This window comes from Mustela erminea, chromosome 13, assembly GCF_009829155.1.
Source record: "Mustela erminea isolate mMusErm1 chromosome 13, mMusErm1.Pri, whole genome shotgun sequence".
Lineage (NCBI taxonomy): Eukaryota > Metazoa > Chordata > Mammalia > Carnivora > Mustelidae > Mustela > Mustela erminea.
The window spans coordinates 17475858-17497559 of NC_045626.1; the positions used below are offsets into that span (position 1 = coordinate 17475858).

Below are 21702 nucleotides of genomic sequence, written 5' to 3' on the forward strand. Positions count from 1 at the left end.
AAAGGGAACTTTCTTTTTTATGCCCTTGGAGTATAGTCTTAGTTACTACATTGGGGCTGCCTCTTTAGATCGAAATGTTGCCTGGGGGAAGTCCCTGGAAGTCATGAGTATCTTCCCTGGATGTTAATAAAGTCACTGTCACAATGTAACAGCCCTGCCGGGGTTGAGTCCCTGGAGGCAAGTCAGACATGAGGACACGGAGGGGTGGGTGAGGACTTCTGTCTTCAAGTACAGAGAGGGAGGGAAAGGGAGCAAAGCCTGGTGGGATCTGTGGGTTCCTTCAAAAAACATTCCCAGGAAATGACTTGTTCACACACATAAATGTTTCTCTACTTGTAAATGGTGCCTAAAAAAGTGACTTCTAGTGATTTCTAGGAAATAGTAATTAAAAGAAACAAGTGAAAAGGGTCCTGTATATTCTACTTCAGTATAAGAAAGGTAAATATGAAATACATAGAGCTGCTTATTTTTATGAAAAGAAACACAAGAAGAATGAACGGAAATCAGTGAAGTGAACTGCCAGCGTGGAGTGGGTGGGAAAGAGAAGAGGATATGCAAGGGAGCCACGTGGCTGAGTTTCCCTTTTTGCAGTGTTTTGACTTTTGGGAGCATGTTAATGTTCTCCATATTCAAAAAATATAGTTAAGTCAATAAAACATGAAGGAGGGAAAAACCCTGGGCTGGAGACCCAAATGAAATGAATGAATCCAGTTACGTTTCAAATGAACCGTGGTGAAGAAGGGAAAAAAGAGACAGTGTTTTCCTATAAATACTCAGTCTCAGACAGTGTATGGGGAAAAACCAAACACATCCTCGACTATTTTAGGGGTTTTATGTAGTGATGTTGGCAAAGCAATTCTGAGACCATTTTTAGGCTTGATCTTAGCCAAAAGGCCGAGAAGCGATCTGAGACAATTTTTAGATGTGAGCATTGAACAGAGGAGTAAATATTGTTTGGGGAGAGAGGTTTCTCACTGAAGGAGAAGGAACATACAGGTAGTAGACGGGAGAAGTTGTGGGGATCAGTTGGAATCTGAGGTTTTGGCATGGGTTTGGTTTCTTGAAGTACATGCAGAAGCGTTCTCATGTAACATGTGTGTATTTGTATTTGTGAGTATATCTGTATGTATGTTTGTATGTTTCTTCTGTCCACTAAAGGGCCAGGAAGCAGAGACACCCCAGTAGCCGTGAGCACCTCTAGTGCCCAGACTTTGGTCTCTAATGTCATTCCCCCACTGAGAGGAACAGGCTGTCCTGGGACAGGTGCAGCGAGCTTGGAATGCCTTGTTACTGCTGCAAAGTGTGGAAATGCTCCAAGAATGATGAGGGTCTTCCACAGGATATATGTGCCAGTTTGAAGGGACTCCCACTGGCCACACACTGGGCAATTTGAACACTGATTGTGGACAGTAAGGAATTAGAAGCCTTAGAAGAGTTGGAAGGAAAAATAGAATTTGGGCTTCCATACTGATAACTAGTGGATACACAGACGAGTAACTGGGAAGAAGGGAGCCTCCGCTAACGGTGGAAGGCTCAGGCCAGGGGATGAATGTGAAGACCATGCTGGAATGGGGAGTCATGCTGCTGTAGCCACGAGGGCCAAGACAGGATTGGGCGAGAATCCCCAGTGGATGCCACAACGAGGAGGAAATTTTGATAAGGATCAGGATGTTGCCATTGTCTCTTAAAGTGTCACCCCACAGATGACAAGTTAAAAAAAAAAATACCTTGGCAAAATCAGACAACACCTTGCCCAAGTGATGGAAGTGGAGGACATCAGGTGCCTCCATTTGCCAGGTCCTGAGAAGGACACAGCATCATATATGCTGGGTTCCAGCCAGGGTGCCTAACTGGGTGCAGTGGTGGGGAAACCTCAAAGACCAAATGAGAAGCTCTCTGGTTAAGAAAAAAATAAACAAATAAAAGGGGTGGCATGGGGACTGTATCCTTTTTTTTTTTTAAAGGCTTCAGTGTCAACAAATGACATCATGGACAAAAAATAGAACATTCCAGATTAAAGGACTTGGCCATTTAAGGTAATTGATTCTGGGTTGGATCTCATCCTGGAGGAAAAATAATACTCTAAAGGCCAGTATTGAGTCAGTAATAAAAGAATACTAGGTAGCATGTTAATACTGACTTTTGTGAAGTTGGTTGCTCGGTTATGATTATGTAGGGAATGGAAGAGTTTCCCCCTGAGGTGTTTAGGGGTACAGGGAAGTGGTGAAGCTGATTCCCAGATGGTTCAGAGGGACACACACACACACACACACACACACACACACACACACACACGAGATGGAGCGAAGAGTAAAGCGAATGGTGTAAAATGTCAACAGTTGAATGTAGGTCAGCAACAGCAAATATTGCTGATGTGGAACCGCCCTGTAGTTGGGCAGATGATTTTTCTTTTCTTTTACTTTTCTAAGAAGTTTATGGCAAATCTGTGGCTCTCTCTATGTTTTGGAATTCAGCGCAGCCTCTATGGATTACCTTTAGCGGGTGCTTTCTTTTTCGCAGATACAGAATTTGAAAATCACCCAGGTATGTCTGTCCGCCCTTAGACAGGCTGATTCCCTCGTTGAAAGGGGACAGGTGAGCCACAGAGCTTGGTCCTAACAAACACTGCCCATTCTGGAGTGAAGCCGACCTTGACTACAACTCCAGCTTGCCACTTGCTAGTTGTATGACATTGAGGAGATCACTAACCTCCAAGCCTCAGTTTCCTTATCTGTAAAATGGATATAATTGCGGTATTTGACTCTCCCAAATTCAATTCCTGCAAGGGCCGGAGAGGGTCGGGCTGGCTGCAGGGTGGTTATGGGGTTGGGACTCGAGCAAGTGGGACACAGCACACAACACTCAAAAGAAGAGCTGCTTACCCGCCCCCCCCACCACCACTGATGGTCATTTTGCCTAAGTGTTGGATTTTATGCAAAACCAATAGATTTTTCAACGCAACTAATTAAAATTTCAACAAACAAGAAACCCTCAGTGAGTGAGTGAGCAGCTCATGGCTGTGGGTTGTATTCAGCCCGCTGTGCAGTGTGGTTTCTGCTCTAACTCCAGCCGGGTCGGGTGGGGAGCTGGTCTGGGTATTTGGAAATCCAACGCCAATCCCAGAAAGGCTGCCCCTGGGTTCTGGGCTGAGCACAACTATGACAGTGTAGAGTACATAACAGAATTAGAAGGATTCCCGTATTTAAGGCCTGGGAAAGATTAGGGTATTGGCCCCTTATGCCTAGTCTTTAAATAGTTAAAAGTTAAAAACTCCCTCTGGGAGCTTGCCTGTGTAAACAGGTGAGACTGAGCAGCTGACCAGGAGGGAGCCCAGCCTGGGATACACAGAGTGAAGGAATCAATCATTAAACACGTAAATAATCAAGGATTAACTGGATTAAACAGTCGATGTGAAATTTCCAGAACCATTGGAAATTTTATCAAGGATTTTTATCTTGATAGGAAACAAAGGAGAGAGGATTCAGTGTCTTTTAACCTTTCTCTTCCCAAATGTTGACATGGTTATATAATTACTTGAGTTCTCCTTAAATAGGAGGCTTTCCGAGGAAGCGTTTAAGAAAGCAGTTCTGACCGGCGTGTAATATCTGGGTAGAAGAACACGTTCAGCTCAAGGCTCTCCGATGTACAATTACACATTGTTGATAAACAACCCAGACTATTTCTGGCGGGCAGGTATAGTGTGTCTCTTATTGGCAAGACAGATACCGTATATCGTGGCAGGTGTCAGATGTAAAAACGGTTTCTGTTTCTGGAAATAACACTTTCCCTTGGTGAAAAAAACCCCCAAACCACTTTTATCCATTATGCAAAAATAGGGACTGAAAGATGTCCCATTTATATGCTACTTCAAATTCCAGACTCTGAGTTTTATGACTGCTTTCCTCTTCACTCAGGAGAGCTGGAGAGGGAGGTAATGGGATACGCTGCGGGCTGCTTTGTTGTGAGCAGCTGGGAGAGTAAAATATTTAATGTCTCTCTCACTCCTAGGGTGATGCAGCAGGTTACAAGCTGGGTCTTCCCCTAGCTATCAATGATTCAGAGGAAGGTACATTGGAGCCCGGGCGTGCGCGGTAGTAGTTTCTCGGCTGTTCCCGAAGGGTCCAGTTTAGTCACACAGTTTGGTCTCTTGGTGTTTAATTCTCCCACACAGGATTATCAATGGCTAATATTTATTGTGCCTTTCCTTGGGGCCTGGCTCTGTCCCAGGAGTTTTATCTGTATCAGCTCATTTCATCCTCACGGCAACCCTGGGAGGCAGGCACTGCTGTTTGACCCATTTTGCAGATGAGCAAGCTGAAGAGCGGCGGTGTTACTTCACGGGCTTTCCGGAGGCCTCCCCGCAGGCAGGGAGGGTGGCCCCGAGCCCAGACTCATCCCAGTTGCGCCAGAATGGACCGTGGGCATGCTGTGGGGGATGCCGTGACCTGGCAGTGTGGTCTGACCTTGGCAACTGGACTGTTTGGACCGGGTCCCGTTGCAGAGCTTATGGTAACCAGCTGTGTGACCTTGCGCCCTCCATGTGAGCTCCCTGGGCCTCAATTTGCTCATCCTCGAAATGGGGATAGTAGCACTGTTTTACTCACGCACTGGAGGAGAAAATGACGTAATAAAGGATGAGAACAGTTTTTGAGCTAAAAATGGTTCTTAAAAGAAAAGCGGCGATAGTGCACAAAAACAAGGTTCAATGCTGAATGTTCTCCGCAATCTGAAAAGTCCACACGCCGTCCCTGGTACCATAGAGACAGGGCAGCCCTAACTTAACAAAATGTTTCAGTTTCCCGTTCTGTTTTCACTTTAGGAACTATTTGGTGAAATTCGCTGTTTATTTTGTGAAACAGGAAATATTCCATGTCATTTAAAAATACTCTTTTTAACTATGAAAAGACTTATTATTTAACAGTTATTTGATACCTGGATTCTCAAGATGGGCAAGTGGCCGCTCAAAGCGTGGGGTTCCACAGAGCCTGTGTTAGGAATGAGGACAGAACATGCCACATATGACGGTGACCTAATGTCCCTACGTTAATTTATTCTAACGCTAGTTCATTGTTTCATTTTTTAATCGAGGTAGGTTTGCAGCATACAGAATAGAAACAGTCATATAATGAACCCCCCACTTCGTTCATGGCCATGGCCAGTGAAGGGTCTTGAATCGGCTCCTCTGTCTACTTCCTTCCCTGTATTATCTCAAAGCAAACTCAACCAGTGCATCTTTTTATTAACGTTGGCTTTGAAATTTAAGTGTTTCACTTGTTCATACCATGATAAAGATTGTCGGAAATTGTTGACTCTGGAGCTGCCGGGGTCTCAGGTCCCACCCACCCTGCCGAGGGTTTTAACCGGAGGTGGAAGTTTGAGGACCCTGTAACGTACGCATTGTCTTCATGTTGTGAATGAGGAGGCTTATTGAGGATACTTTCCCCAAGGTCCCCAAGGTCCCCCAGGTCGTAAGTGGTAAATGATTGGGAAACAAGAGTCCCGGGCCTTTGAAATTTACTCTTAGAAACAAAACCAAGCACAGTGCGAGCTGGAATACAAAGAACAGGCTGAGCAGACAGTAAGTTCCAGTACAAATGGAAAAAAAAAACCATTGCATCAGGGTGTGAGGATATGGGAAAGGAACAAAGTGCCTTGTTGCCTTGGCGACTGTGCCAGTGTGTCCCTGGGAGTGGACAGACAGGCAGAGCTGGGAGGAACCTGCCATGAGGGGTGGGCAACAGGTAGATCGGGCTAATCTCTGATGCCAGGTGAAACTAATAATTTCCCGAGTAGCCCACGAAGCACTCCATCTGTCATAGCTTCTGATGGCATCCTGAATAATCTCACAGGTTTCTCAACGGACCTAGCCCAGCCGTTCCTCGAGAGCTGTTAATTCAGAATGCAGAATGCACTGGATGTTAATTGTCTTCTGTATTTGCTCTAGGTAGCAAAATGTAAATGTCATTCAAAGGAGTCCTCTTGTCCTGACAGCCTAACGGTTGATACGGGGACCACCATCCCTAATGTGTAAGTCTCTTGTGATACATGCACAGAATTAGCTGCAAAAACGTTTTCTGTGCCTGGGGTTTGGACTTCGGAAAGCCAAGATGACTAATTCCCCATAGCCAGAGCTCTAAGGAGAAGGAAGGAAAAGGAGGGTGTAGCCTCTGAGTTCGGGTTGGGGTGTTAACCAATAATGAGCCCAGGGACACAGCTGCTAGGCGGGTCTGGCTGAGGAGGGCTCATAGGTGGCCTCTTTTATGGCCAAAAAAACCAGCCTGGGGTCTTGAGTGTGGCTTGGGTTTTCACTGATTGTACAGTGATAAAGCCTGTATCACAACTATGAAATATGGAGGGATGGCCTTAGGTCAGTCCAGAGCACAGTTTTTTCAGAGTGCTTTTAAAACATGCTTTGAAAAGATTTTAATTAGTTCCAGATATTTGTAGTTCAAATCTATGTGGTATTTTAAGGTTTGTAAGTAGTTTTTTCTTGGGTTGTGCACAGTACATATATATTTATTCCTGACTTGGTTATGATGATTTATGGATTACTCATTCTATTCCCTCTCATTCTATTCCCAATGATGTTCTCTTTATTCTTCTTTTAATTTGTTTTCTTTCTTAAAGAGCTTTGGGAAGTCAGGAGGATTGTTTTTGCTGAAATATCAAAGTTTAGGACAGTCAGATTTGCTCCATTTGGGGCTGTATCCCTAACATTGGTTTATGATGGGCAGCTGAGGGAACAGAGAATTCTTGGGAATAGAGGTGGAGTGGGAGGTACACTGGTTGAGGACGAAGGGAGAGTCCTCTGAACACAGCCAGGGCTTGCTTCCTCCCCAGACCTACAAGGAACAATTACAGTGAGCTCTGCTTCCTAAATAAAGAAATGATCTTCCTGATTCAACTCAAGAATTCTACAGTAATGCCTTCACCTAAATCACATGTTAAATATTACAAAAGTATATAAACATTAGTAATAGTGTGATAAAAGTTATAAATAGTATGGCGATAACAATAGGGTTGAAGACGTAAATTTTCTGTGTCATGGGTCCAGTCGCATTCAAGAAAGTCCTTGCGAGAGATGTGGGTTGAAGTCTGGGTCTCTAGAGAAAGGGGAGGGGGGAGGATATAGAAGAGCAAAAATATTCAAATGTATTTTGGCTGTTTTTTTTTTTTTTAAAGATTTTACTTATTTATTTGACAGAGATTACAAGTAGGCAGAGAGGCAGGCAGAAAGAGAGAGAGGAGGAAGCAGGCTCCCTGCTGAGCTGAGAGCCCAATGGGGAGCTCCATCTCAGGACCCTGGGATCATGACCTGAGCTGAAGGCAGAGGCTTAACCCACTGTGCCACCCAGGCGCCCCTCACTTCAGCATTTAAACAAAAGTTCTCCCTTTATCACATGGCTTTGGGAGTAGGGGTTGGGAATGGGGTAAGTGTCACTAACTCAAACCCAAGCCCCCACCACCGGGCTAAAGCTCCCAAAAGGTACCAAGTTTTTAAAGAGAAGCAAACGTTGATGAAGAAGGGAAAATATCACTGGAAGAAAAAAGTTCTGGAATGAATTGGCATTTTTTTCCTGGGGTCATGTTTTTTAGAAGATGGAATAGAAAGCCTATTTCATTGGCACTTTAAAACCTCAAAATGTTTCGATGTTTTAATCAATGTTAGAAACTTCTTTGGGCTTATGTTCTCTCTCTCTCTCTCTCTTTTGTTTTTTTTTTTTACAGTTTTCTCTTAAAATGCAAATCAGAATATGTGTTTGTACAGGGCCTGCATTAGTCATCCCTATCTGAGCAGGCTGTCCTTATTTGCACTAAATACCTGTTCCTTCCGGGTATTTCCTACAAATAACTTTTATAATCTAGTTAAGTAGCAAAAAAATAGCATGTTTTACCTTTGGGTAATTAGAAGAGAGAAAAGAAAATCTGGTCATTTATGTCTTAATTGTGTAATGTGTTAACAGACACTAGCCACAACTTTCCCTTTCGGGTACGCAGTTGTGGTGGGGGTGGGGGTGAGTTCTGAATTTGTAGACACAGTGAGCAGTATTTGACTTAAGCATTCTTTGCAAGGGGGTGGGGGATACTTTGTAACCAGCAGTACTCAGAATTAGCTTCTGTAGAATCCAGTGTTTATCATAGGATAAGTCATTTTCTAAAGTGCTTTTTTTTTTTTTATGCTTGTATGTTACCAAAATAGCAGTAAAACAAAACTGAGCGGTTACTACAGCAAAAAGATTTTTGAGAGGAGGCATATTTTATCATGGACATTACCCATTCATGGTAATAACAGAGTAATAACAATGACGACTTTTTGGTTGGTTTTGCACCGTTTTTTTGAATCTTCTGCAGGGAATGTGCTTTCTTATTACCTGTAAGCTGAGCCAGTGAATGCCTCCTCCCCTCCTGGTGGGTCTCTGCAGTGACAGCCTGGCCCCGACTGGCTGTGGGAATTTGGACGACTTGCATTAAGGATTCTGCACCCAATCCCTATTGTGTGTGGTTTTTCCACACCACCAAGCAAGGATCTGACATCAGCTGGGTGTCGTACACCTCAGCCCTGAGCTGACACTATCTCCCCGGAGATAGCATCAGATCCCACAGGCTCAGGGCTCTGTCCCACAGGACTGCCCTACCCCCCCCCCCCCATCTTCACATGCCACCTGCCACTCTTCGCTTATCACCTGGTGCTTACGACAGGCAGGCTGGAAATTGGAGGTTCTGACGGCCCCCTTTTGCGGTTTAATTCATTCGCTAGAGAACTCAGACAGTTTCCCTATGAGATCACTGGCTTATTACAGAAGGATCCGACTCAAACAGCCAGATGGAAGAGAGCCACAGGGCAATGTGTGCCTCCTCCTCCAGGCAAATCACTTGGAATCTTCATGTGTTCCCCAACCCCAAAACTCCAAACCTTCTCCTTTTGGGTTTTTAAGGAGACTTCATTCCATTGGCATGACTGATGAAATCACTGGCCATTGGTGACTTAACTCAATCTCCAGTCCCTTTTCCCTTCCTCTTATCCTTAGCTTATTTAGGTGCTTTCCAGAAGTCACCTCGCTAACATAACAAAAGAACTTCATCACTCTCACCACTTGGGAAATTCCAGGGGCTTGGGGAGCTCTGTGCCAAGAACAGGAAGAAGATCAAATACATATTTTTGATTATAGATCACAATACCCCACACACGATCTCTCATTCCTAGCTCCTTGGGAGAATGAGCTAAGCACCCGTCATCATATGTTTCTTTATCTTTTTTTTCTTTTCTTTTCTTTTCTTTTTTGAAAACCATAGTTCTTTAAATAAAAATTCTGCCATATTCCATAGTCAGATTTAAAAGAGATGGCAGCTAAACTGCTGGGTCCTGCTGCCCTAGGAGCTGTGCTAAGGAGGAGAGCCACGGGGCATCTCTGGAAAACCGACTGTGCATGTGAAGAACAAGCAGGAGATGGGCCGGGAGGAAACCAGCCCTAAAGACTGCTTCTCTTCATGTGAACAAAGGGCAAAGGTATTCCTTACAAAGTCAGAGACCTGGATTCCAGTTAGTAGTAGAGAAATTCTCCTGCACGGGTGAACACACCCTTGCTAGGGGTGCCTCCATTTTATGCCCCTCCCCCTTCTCAGTTTCCACCCTGAGTGTTGCAATCAGAGGATGATGTCAAGATGTCTGGGTACCCGCCCATTCCAGCTCCAACAGAGATTTAACCGTATCTCTTAGTTGTTTCTGCAGATCAGAGGAACTGTCTCTTTTCCAGTTTGTGCCACGGAGATAATACGTACAATTAAGGCACTGAGTGTTGGGACTGAGCCCAGACTATTGACAAAGAATTTTATCCCAGTTACCACCTACATGTGCTTGGGCAAAGAACTTGATCTCTCAGTGTCCGTTTCCTCACCTGTAAAATGGGGATGATCATTTGACCCTCAGCAAATGATGTTAGAACATATATCAAGCACTTAGCTCTGGGCCTAATCCATAGGATGTGTGGTCTGTTCTCTTGGAAACGCCCACCAACAGCATCCCATGAAAATCCTGGGAGCTTTAGAAGCTCACTTTTTTAAGCGTTGTAGTAAGTTCTTAGAACAATTCGATATGGAGAAACACAGACGGTCCTGTTGACTGACCGGTCCAAAATCTGAAAGCCAGAACAGGCTATTAGGATTGTCCCCTGCTTGTAGGAAACTCGAGGTGGTATATGCCCAAACGTTTCAGAAGGACATATGAAATCTTAACCATGTATTTGCAGGATGGTCTTGGTCCTGAACTTCTGGTATGAATTCAGCTGTCTGGGAAGAGTTTGTAATCCCAGTTGAGTCCTCTAAGCTGACTTTAAATACAGCAGAGGAGACGGTGATTTAATAATAGAAGATGTGGCCTTGCCCCTTAGACTTCTGGGACCCGGAATTTGTGAAAGTGGTAACTTTTAAAAGGAATGAGAAGTAAGGTTCTGTTGGCCAGGCACAGATACTCATGAAACCCATGCCAGTGTCTAGGAAAATAATCCGGTAGGTGCCTCCATCATACTTTATGTGTCAGTCATACATCGTGTCCATTTAAGCCTTGGCACATATTTCTATATGAACACTTGGAAAATTTAAAACATATTTACATATGAAAAGGGTGTCTTAAGAGGGTTCAGGTTTTCAGTGGAAAACATGAAAAGGTTCACAGACCTTTAGGATGCAGATTACAAGGGGTGAGGAACGAACTTTGTAAATCACTCTGTCCCTGGACCTGTGCCCAGGGCTCTTGAGATCTGTTGACCTTAGTGCATGAAGGTCACTGGTTTGGAGTCTCCATCTACACATAGTGTAGGTCAGTAAAGGGCTCTTAGAGGAAGAGGACAGACACAGACTAGATTTCATGGCATTTCACGGTCATTAGGAGACTCTTAGATCTTATGCTTACGAATGCGCTGGAAGGTACAATCACAGGAAGGAGTCCATGTGGCAGGTTTCATCTGTCCTGCCCTAACATGCAAGCCATCCCTTCTCTGAGCCCAGCCACTGCCTGTGGATGACACGAACCTCTCAGGCTGCTGTCTTTGGTTTTGTAGTCATCTGCAAAGATAGAGAATGATCGAAAGTGTGGGTGGGTAGAGTCCACCCCGATGCGATGCGATTTTTCTCCCCCTGTGACAAATCTGAAGAAATCTGGGGGTAGACAGATCTGGTTGAAACCTCACTGTATGACTCTGGAGGGGTCCCCTAACCTTCAAAATGAGGGTGATACTTTGTTTTGGGGCATATTGTGAGGATTTCATGAAATGAGCCCAGCACATAACTGCCAGCTTGGTAGTCTTTGGCTGCAAGGGGTAGGTAGGTGTTACCAATCGCTGATCCTTTTGGAAAGAGAAACACACAGTAAGTCTCTTGTTTGAGAGCAAAAATTCTTTTCTAAAACATGTGTATGACTTACAAAACTGCAGTAACAAGACTCAGTTCTGATTTCTGACCTTCCTCCTTTTAAAGTTGTATGGAAAATATTTCCTGTGCTTCTGTGGCTGTCGTTTCTAATGGCTGCCCTAAAATCATGATTTATAAAACCATTATCCTGTTGGACTCCCAGGTGGTTTCTCTTCCTGTGCTTTTTATAGCTAATCATGACCACCAAAAGTTTTATGTGAATCGTTATTTTACTTGTTGGTTTACATTGGAAGAGTTTCTAGAAATGAGATCATTGGGTCAAATGTTAAAAAAAAAACCTTTAGTGTTCTTGGTGCTTAAAGTGTTGTTATATTGTTTTTATACATAAGGAATGGACCAGTTTCAATGGTGGCAGCAGCGCTGCATGTGTGCCCGTGTGAGTGTGTGTGTGTGTGTGTGTGAGAGAGAGAGAGAGAGCATTCATTCACCTATATCCCAGCCAGCACGACATGCAGTAATTGAATATTGTTAACCTAATAAGGCATGAAATGGTGTCTTGATTTTCCTCTTTGTGCCTTTCTTTGATTATTCATCTTATTCATATTTTCCCTGTATGCTTATTATTCCAGTTACTTACACATCTGACCCTTCTACTTCCCTTTCCATTCAAACAGTGGTCCTATTGACTCTGGGGGAATGTAAGCTGTCTTTCTGCGTATTTAAGGTTCATGTTTAGTTCTGGAAAATTATGCCGATTCTTACGTCTTTCTGTAGTGTAGTCTTTTAACTTTCTTTTTCTTTTCTTTTCTTTTTTTTTTTTTTTAGATTTTATTTATTTATTTGACACAGAGATCACAAGTAGGCAGAGAGGCAGGCAGAGTGGGGGTTGGAGAGGAACAGGCTACCTGCTGAGCAGAGACCCCGATGTGGGGCTTGATCCCAGGACCCTGAGATCATGACCTGAGCTGAAGATAGAGTCTTAACCCACTGAGCCACCCGGGCGCCCCAACTTTCTTTTTTTTTTAAAGTAGGCTCCATGCCCAGCATCAGGCCCAATGTGGAGCTTGAACTCACGACCCTGAGATTGAGACCTGAACTGAGATCAAGAGTCGGATGCTCAGCCAACTGAGCCACCCGGGCACCCCTGTGGTGTTGTCTTTACATTAAATGTGGCCACGTACCCATAGGTTGGTGACTCTTCAAGTATTCAGATTAATTTAACTTGACAGATTTATTTCTTATTTCACCTTGGAGGTTTTGCCTTCAGGCCGCTGTCAATTGTACAGTCCCTATGGTTTTATATTATTTAAGCACGAATATAATTTCAAGACCTAATCATAGAGGCAATAGTAATGAAGTAAAAATAAGGCCATTGTCCCTACCAAGTGAGAATGAAGCGTGACTGTACAAACAATGCTTTTTTTCCTAACTTTCAGTATTTATTATAAAAATACATTGTGGATTGAGGCTGAGGCTCTAAAGTAAACATTTGGGGAATTCTGGCATTATTATCCTATGGGAACCAGTGCTAGTCTTTTGTTTACTTTTTCCCTTAGTTTTCCAGACAAAAGAACAGCAGCCCCACCTGGTCTTAATTTTGAACACATTTTTCTGGTTGCCACCACCCTAATTCAGGCCTGTATTCTTCCTTGCTTCAGCTGCATTCACACAAGAGTGTTGTTTCTGAATGTGACTGCAGAGGAAATAGAACCCAAACTGCCTGGTTTTACAGATGACAAAGCCAGAACAGCCGATGGCTCGGTGGCCAGCGTGACCTCTGGGCGGTCTCCATGTCTGGCTCTCACCTTCCGGGCCACCCACACTCCCTCCTCTATCGGATTAATCTTGCTGGAGCGCCGTGCGGATCGTGTTCCTCTTCTTGCAAACACCTTCAGTGGTTCCTTCCACTCCCTGGAAGAGAGCCTGGCCAAGCCCTCGAGGGTCGGGGCAGAGGACTCCAAGCAGCCCTTCCCCAGCTCCTCTCCTGCACCCTGAATCGTTCAGGTGGGTGGGTTCCTCATGTTTGCCCGCTGCCCAGTCTTCACCCAGCTGTTCCTCATTCCTGAAAATCTCTCCCCACCCACCCTGAGTGCTTGCTTTCCTCTGTGAGTCTCCAATCCTCAGCTCAAAACACCAAGGAAACCATTACTGATTTAAATGCTCTCTTATGTGATACAAGCTGGGGAGCATTTACAATTTCCCCACTTGCTGGTATAGGTCAGTCCGTAGACCATCAAGTTTGCTTTATTTTTCTTGTCAGTTGCCCCATTTTCTTTTGCTTAGGTTTTTCTTGTGACTGATGATGCTCTCAGTTGATATGTGGCAGGAGAAAGCAGTGGGAGCTCAAAGGAGGGGAATAGGCTCAGGTGCTTCGGGGGCAGAACTTGAATTTCAGCCCAAATCCACATGTGTTAACTGTACTGCACAATCTATGTAGCACAGACCTGGTTGTGCCATCAGAGGGCCTGAATCCAATCTGACATGACCGAGCTGAATAACCTGGGCCTTCACCACCTCTGTCTTCTCTTTGGTAAAATGGCAACCATAGTGCACAGCCACACATCTCAGAATGAGTCCACGACGATTGTGAGAGCCGAGAAGTGTGAAAAATACTTAGTGATCCATAAGGGGACGCCTCGTATTAATAAGAAGTTCTCATCCTTGCTAGAGGATGTTAGTGAGCTCATGACAGAGTCGGGACAGTATCACTAAGGAATCCTGTACGTTTCACCAGGAAAATGAGAAAACTGCCCTTCTCTTAGAGGTCCAAGTTCTGAGGTTTTCCTGCACCTTTTCAATGGTAGTCTGCAGAGTTGTGTGGTACCACACGGTCGTCCACTTCCTTTGTGGCACAAGGCTCCACGGTGGACTTTGAGAGAAGTGGAGGATGAAGCTGTGGCCCCAGAAAAGACTTTTCTGTCCTGAGGAAAGGTCTTGGCTGATTGTCCCCACAACAGTGACATCTGTGGTCCCTTAGTTTTACGGGAGCTATCCCAGGCTTCTAGGCTTTCTAGGTTTCGGTTTAGGAGGAAATAAAAAATATAACCCTCTTTGTCCCAGGGACAGTAGAGTCATGTTTCAGTATCTGTATAAAGTTTAAATTTAATCTAGATCTTCGATATGTTTTATTACTATTGCTTCATGAGTTTGTCTAATTACAACTGTCATCAAACTTGTTGGCTTTTACTCTGCAGAGTGTTGGACAGATTCCAAGAGGGGTTTGGCCAGTGTCTGGACTAACTGGGATTACAGAGAAGATTTTTGCTGCCTCTGAGGTTGGGCTCTTCTTCAGAATAACTTAGAGATAGCCTTACCCCAGAATCCTGATTATTCGTGATTCATGATATGTGTATGAGTTCTCTGTCATTGCAAATGACTCCAAAATTTAGCAGCTTACAGCAGCACACGCTTGTTAGTTCCCAGTTTTTCTGCATGGAGAATCCAGTATCACTTGTTCTGGGGTATTATGAAGCTGCAGTGAAGGCATCAGCCCAGGCTGGGGCTGTGGGGTGGTCTCATCTGAAGGGTGGACTGAAGAAGGATAAGCCACTTCCAAGTTCCTGAGGTTGTTGGCAAAATTTATTTCCTTCCCCCTCACTTTAAAAAAATTTTTTTTTTTGCAGTTTTGTTGAGCTATAACTGACATATAACATTGTAGTTATAGGTGTACATATAACATGTAGTTTAAGTTACAGGTGACATAAGAACATGTAGTTTAAGGTGTACAGCATAATGATTTGGTATATGCATATATAGTAAAATGATTACCAGTGTTAAGCTTAGTGAGCCTTCATTACCATTATATACTTACAATTTTTTTTTCTTGTGATAACTTTTAAGATCTACTTTCTGATCTTAAGAAAGTTACTCTCTGAGTAACTTTCAAACATACAAAGTGTATTGGTAGCTGTAGTCACCATGCCGTACATACAGAAAATTCATTTCCTTGAGGGTTGTTGGTCTGAAGACCCCAGTTCCTTGTTGGCTATTGGCTGGACAGGCACTGAGTTTCTTGTGATGTGAGCCCCTGCATAGGACAGCTGCTTCATGAGAGCCAGGAAGGGGGGACAGCTGGCTGGCTGGCTGGCAGGGAGTCATCATCTCCTGTAACCTAATCATGGATGAACCATCCCATTAGTTGTGTCATAGCAAGTTGGTTACAAGCAAGGTCTTACGCCCAGACCACTCTCACGGGGAGGGGGTTACATAAGAGCAGGAACAACAGGTGTTGGCATCATTGGAGGCTTGTGGATTCTGCCTGCCAGAGCTATAATTTATTCTATTTAATATAGAACATATAATACAAAAACACATAGTATAGGACACATGGAAGTGCAGTGCACAGATTTATTATGTCATGTTATGCTACTTTGCATTGTCTTTAATTACAATAATAACAATAAAAGGAGAGGAAAGGAGGAAAAACACATGTTAAAAATACCCTTTTGAGGAAGGCTTGAAGAACCATAAAAGCAGATGGTGTAGAATGAACAAAAATGAATTTCGTGACTCTTCCTTTCTAAGCTGGACATGAATCAAGTGTGGCAACAAAGCTGTCATTGACCGGGGCCTCTCGGCCTTCCCCAGCCTCTGAGTTCCCTTTGTGTTCGCACACAGATCCTACCCTGGCCATGACAAAACTCAGCTTTTTGTCCCTCCTTTGCCTTCACTGAAATCTAGAAACCTTGTGATGGCAGGAAAAGCCTGTGCTTTCGTTATTGCGGACTGCGGGCTTTTTTATCGCAAAGTGGAAAGACAATTCTTTTGGCCTGGGTTCCCTTTTTCCTCATTTCTTCAGTGCCTCCCCTACAAAGGAAGAAGGATATCATTCATTCATTCACTTGCATGTAGTTGGTAGCTAAGTATATTAGGTGACAAATGATGGGGGTTAGGGTACATGTTCGGAAACTCTGTCCTTCACGCCTCTTGTCTTAGGGGGGTTTATGACCAAGAGGGCTGAACATGATGGAAAACGAAGCACCCCTTTATTAAGAACTGGAAAGACCCAAATCAAGCTCTGGTGTAAAGAAATGATGCCTCTTGGTTCCTACTCCTCCCCGCTCCCTCCACCCGGCACTGTTTTTGAGGCAGGACTGCAGAAAAGTCTGGTCAGGGACAGAACGGGGAGAGAGGAGCATGGTTGCCGGAAGGCGGAGCCCATCCTGGGGTCTTGCTCTCATGGAGATGGTAAGGTAGGAAACAACCCGCACACTGTACTGAACTTGAAACTCAGGTAAGGGAGTAACGTCTCCTGTAGGGCTGCAGGCTCTGAGCTGTGTGGGTCTCAAGGCCCCTTCCTTGGGCGGGAGATGGGGGGAGGGGGGCAGTGCTGAGGCCCTGTCCACTGTGGTGGGTGTAGTCTTTGAGTCTTTGTTTTGCAAATTCCTCTCTCTTAAGGACTCTGGAAAGAACCCAGTGGTAACTAGCCTGTACCTTGTATCTACTCCTTGTGGGTCATCATAAGGGTTTTTAACACCATGAGGTAGCTAAGCGAATCCTTACTGTATTTGAAGGGTCACTATCCCCCTGCCCCTTTCTCTTTTTTTAACAGATGGGACAGCTAAGCTTTCAAAATGTTAAGTAACCCACCCAGGTTATACATTGGTGAGTAGAAGAGCTGAGATTTCAATCCAGGCCCATATTTTTTCAAAGAAACCGTGCTGCTCAGCTGAAGCGGAGCTGGGCAAGAGTATTTCCGAAGATCGTGTGACCAGAAATGGCCTTGAATGCTAAGTCCTTGATGACTCAAAAAGAATTCTGATACATCTTTGCCTACTTGCGCTAACATCTAGGCACATTGACTTTGGATGCCATGATTATAGGCTCTGGGATTAACGGGAAGCGCCACACTCCAGTGGGGGTGTGGTCGCTGTGCCTCACGTGCCGAGGGAGATGACGTGCGTTGTCCCACTGGCGGGGGCCAGTGTGTGTGCTCTACGGTTACGCAGCTTCCGGCAACTGAGATGCTACTAGAGATGCTACTATTCCCAGCCAATAGGGCAACTGTGCTGGGGCTGTTTTCCCACAGCTCCCCTGGTCGTTCATTCCATATTCCCACAGCTTGCCTGGTTTTACCCAGGTCAGGACTCATTTTCTCTAGCTGTGGGCCTTCGGTCTTGACCACATATTGCTGCTGTCTCTTGCCTTTTGTTTTAGTCTGGGGGTCAACAGACGTTTTCTGTAAAGAGCCGAATAGGAAATATTTTAGACTCTGAGGCCATGTGGCATCCATTGTAACCATCCAGCTCTGCTGTGGTGTGAGGGCAGCCTAGACTGGACGTCAAGGGATGAACAAGGATGTGTTCTAATAAAACCTGATTTACAAAAACAGGTGGTCAGCTGAGCCTGGCCTGGAGGCCGTCGTTTGCTAACTCCCATCTGGACTACAAGTCCCGTCAGGACAGAGGCAGAAGTAGGCTCTTGCCAGGTGCTGGGGTGATAGTGAGAAGCAAGAAAGATCAGGGCTCCCCCTCAGTACCTTACCACAGGCTGGGTTAATTCGTCTGTCTGTAGCAGAATCGGAGGCAGTAGTTTCGGGCGGCCTTGCAGAGTGAGACTCTTGAAGAATTGCCAGAGCACAAGCTCTTCTCGTCGCTGTCAGGCGCTCCTCCTCCATCCGCTGACCGCTTGAAGTCTGCTACCGTGCGGTCGGGAGGAACTGTGGAGAGATGGCAAAGATCGCTTTGAGGGCTTAACTGAAAGTTCGTTTTTTCTCGCCCCGGATCTTTGTGTGACATCTAGGTGGTTGGCACTGAGTATTCACACATGGGACTCTGTTCTTGTATAGCTTGTGGTCTAGTGGGACAGACAGATGACAGATAAGTAAAAGTGAACGTCTATTTAAAAATGGTGGTAAGTTCTTCTCAAAAGAGAGAGGTAAGTCTTGGGGAGGTTAGTGGTAGCAGAAAGAAGAGGATAGAGACCTGTTCAACACCATCCATGGAAGTGGATATGGAAGTTGAGATCTAAAGAATGAGAAATAGTAACCATGCCGAGAACTGGGAGAGGAGCATTTTAGGCAGAAGGAGGAGCATGTCCAAAGGGCCTGAGGCAGGAAAGACTTCACTGGCTTAAGCTAAAAGTGGGGCCATGGGGCCTAGGACGATTGAGCAAGAAAGAAGTTAAAGAACTGTGCAGAACTCTCAGACTTGGGGGAAACTGTGGATTTAGTTCAAAGTATAGCAGGAAACCACAGTCTGCTTGGACTGCCCTAGCAAAATACCACAGGCTGGGTGGCTTAAACCACAGACATTTATTTTTTCACATTTCCGAAAGCTGGAAGTCCAAGATCGAGGTGCCAGTCCTGTTGGTTTCTGGTGAGGCCTCTCTTCTTGGCTTGCAGATGGCCACCATCTTGCTGTGGTGTGCATGCACCTGTGTGTATGCATGGAAGGAGCGCTCTCTGATGTCTCTTTCTCGTCTTGTAAGGACACCAGACCTGTCAGAATAGGGTTCTGCCTTTACCAAATAGTGTAGCCTTAATGGCCTCCTTAAAGGCCCTATCTCCACACACAGTCACACTGGGGGTTAGGGCTTCAGCCTGTGATTTTTTAAGGGGGCTCAGCTCTGTCCAGAATGCCTGGGAAGGGTCTAAACGGGAGAATGGCATGACGGGGGGTGGGGAAGGGCACGTGGAAGGTGATCATGGGGCGTCCAGTGTGGGAGCACGGCAAGAGAGAGACGATGGTGGTCTGAAGTAGGGTGGCGGCCATGGGGCGGGAGACGAGGGAATGGGTTGGAGGTGTGTGTTTCAGCAGAAATGACTGGCCTTGCTGTGGATCGGGGCTCTCATGCCCGGTGAACTCACCTGTACCCCTGAATAACCTGGAAGTCTCCAGAGGGTCTGTTTCCAGCGACGGTGTGGTGGTCGGCATGAGCAGGTGCTTAGTGAAGGTTGAGTAAGGGCACACGTGGCCGCAGTATGCCACAGGGGTGTGCAGAGACGTTCCAACGTTTCCAAATCTATATTCCAGATAGTGCCTACCTTACAGGTGCCATGGTTTCGATCAGAAAACTCCTCATGTCACTTGGGGCTTCAAAGAAATGATTTCTTCCTCATTTTTCTTTGGTAATGCTAAGATGATGGAGCAAAGCGATTCCAGTATGCCTGCATCACACACACACACACACACACAGGCATGCACACGCACACACACACACTGTGGAGAACTTCCGCTCAGCTCAGAGCTCTGCTTTCCAAGCAGCCCACACAGTCTGGCCTGGGGTGGATGTTCTGCGCTGAGCTGGCTGGTTATGCAACATCTTGCTTACTCTGGATCATATCCTCGTGGTTGTCAAAGCCATTCCTCCTTGTCGGCTGCTCCCTCCACCTCAAAGGACTGGATCCATTGAAATGTGGGAAATAAGCATGAGACGCTTGCCAGTAATCATGATGAGGAAATGATCTCTTACAGAAAGTCTCTAGGATACACTGACCCAGACCCCCGAAAATGGTTAAAGTGGCTTGTTGTAAAGTCATGTACGATAACGAAAAAGTGTTTCTGTATGGTGCTTTCAGACTTGTGAATACTGTATATGTCCCTATGGCGAAGAGATTAGCTCCTAACTCCTGCCACTTAGTCGCTGAGCCGCAGTGCCCTTATCTGTAGGATGGGGTATTATTATCTGTCTCACAAGGCCGTCCTGCTTGACACACAGCAGGTGCTCAGAAAATGGTAACTGCTTTCATTACTTTAGTTCTGAAACATTGCATGCAAGTTTTGCATTTAAGGGTTTGGGAATTTTAATTAATTAATTAATTTGACAGGCAGAGATTACAAATAGGCAGAGAGGCAGGCAGAAAGGTGGAGGGGCAGTCTCCCCTCTGAGCAGAGAACCCAATGCGGGGCTCAATCCCAGGACCCTGGGACCATGACCTGAGCCGAAGGCAGCGGCTTTAACCCACTGAGCCACCCAGGCACCCGGGTTTGGGAATTTTAAAGAGAGTGCATTAAATTTAAGTATCAGCTAAAGCATGGCTGGCAGAATTTTACAGAACCACAAATGAGGCTAATGAAACCTGTAAAACCCCAAGAAATAGTTATTTACTAGCCCACAGAAAACTGGGAAAGTGGGAAAATGTTTTACTCTGCAATTAAAAGGTTTTAAAATAGAATATGCCTATGCTTAAATGTAGTCCTGTTGTAGTCTAATAATTTACCTCCTGGTGAGGGGTGGGTACATTTTGGAAGAGATTTTGAAAGATGGAAAATCCTAAAAGGGATAAATTCTCACACCTTTCCATTTGTTATTATAAATAGCATTTTTTCCTTAATTTTGGAGCAATCGGCAGTAACAATGACCTCACTTTTGCACACTTACTGTACTGTGAGGACTGTATTGAGTATTTACGGGAGGCCAAATTCTGAACCGAGCACTGTGCACACATCATTTCTCTTAGATGATGCATGGCAGTTGTTGGCATTTTGGAAAATAAATGAATGTCTGGATAACCGGGACTATTTTATACATATGGATTGTTAACTCGCCCTTTTAACTCAACATGTTTGGACTTTTGCAATGTCATTAAAAACTCTTCTCATCGGCGTGCCTGGTTAAGTTGGTTTCCGCTCAGGTCACCATCTCAGGGTTGTGGGATCGAGCCCTTTGTTGGGCTTCGCGATCAACCCAGAGTATGTTTGAGACTCTCCCTCTCTCTCTTGCTGCCATGCAGTCTCTCTTGCTCTCTAATAAATAAATCTTAAAAAAAAAAAAGTCTTCTGATCATGGTCTACATTTATACTATCCCATAGTAGGAGGATATCGCAGTTTATCTACACAGTGACCAACCCATGGATATGCAAGTTGCTCTGGGTTTTACGGTTTTAAATAATGCTGGACAAAACCCTCACATAAATATTTAAACATTTCCTACCTGCTCAGCTAGGGCTATGCAGATTTAGATGTCTGCGATGCTAGATTTGATACAAAGCGTGCAGGCAGCCAAGTGGTTCCATTCAAGGCAACTGAGACTTGATGAAAACATATAAGAAACTATAATGTAAAAGTACAAGATAGAAGGTCTCTTCTAGGAGGGCAGTTGTTTTTGCCGTAAAAAGTTTTTTTAAGTAAGCTAGATGCCCAGCGTGAGACTTAAACTCATGACCCCAAGATCAAGACTTGCATGCTCTACCAATTCACCCAGATAGATGCCCCTTTGCTGCAAATTTTTATTACCATGCAAGTTATTCAAGGAATTTCGGTGTTTTCCTCTAGAGTGGGAAGGACAGCACCTTCAACGGGGTGCCATGGGAAGTTTTGAGGACCCAGTGCCCCCAAAGCATTTCACCCAGGCCTGACGTGCAGTTACCACTAAGTAAATGTGAGCTGCTATTA

General features: G+C 44.9%; 1 protein-coding gene across 1 annotated transcript in view; it reads left to right on the forward strand.

Annotated features, from left to right (window-relative positions):
• The window catches only part of ATP8B1 (ATPase phospholipid transporting 8B1), a 122870-nt gene that overhangs the window by 36718 nt on the left and 64450 nt on the right, over positions 1-21702 (forward strand). The window lies entirely within an intron of this gene.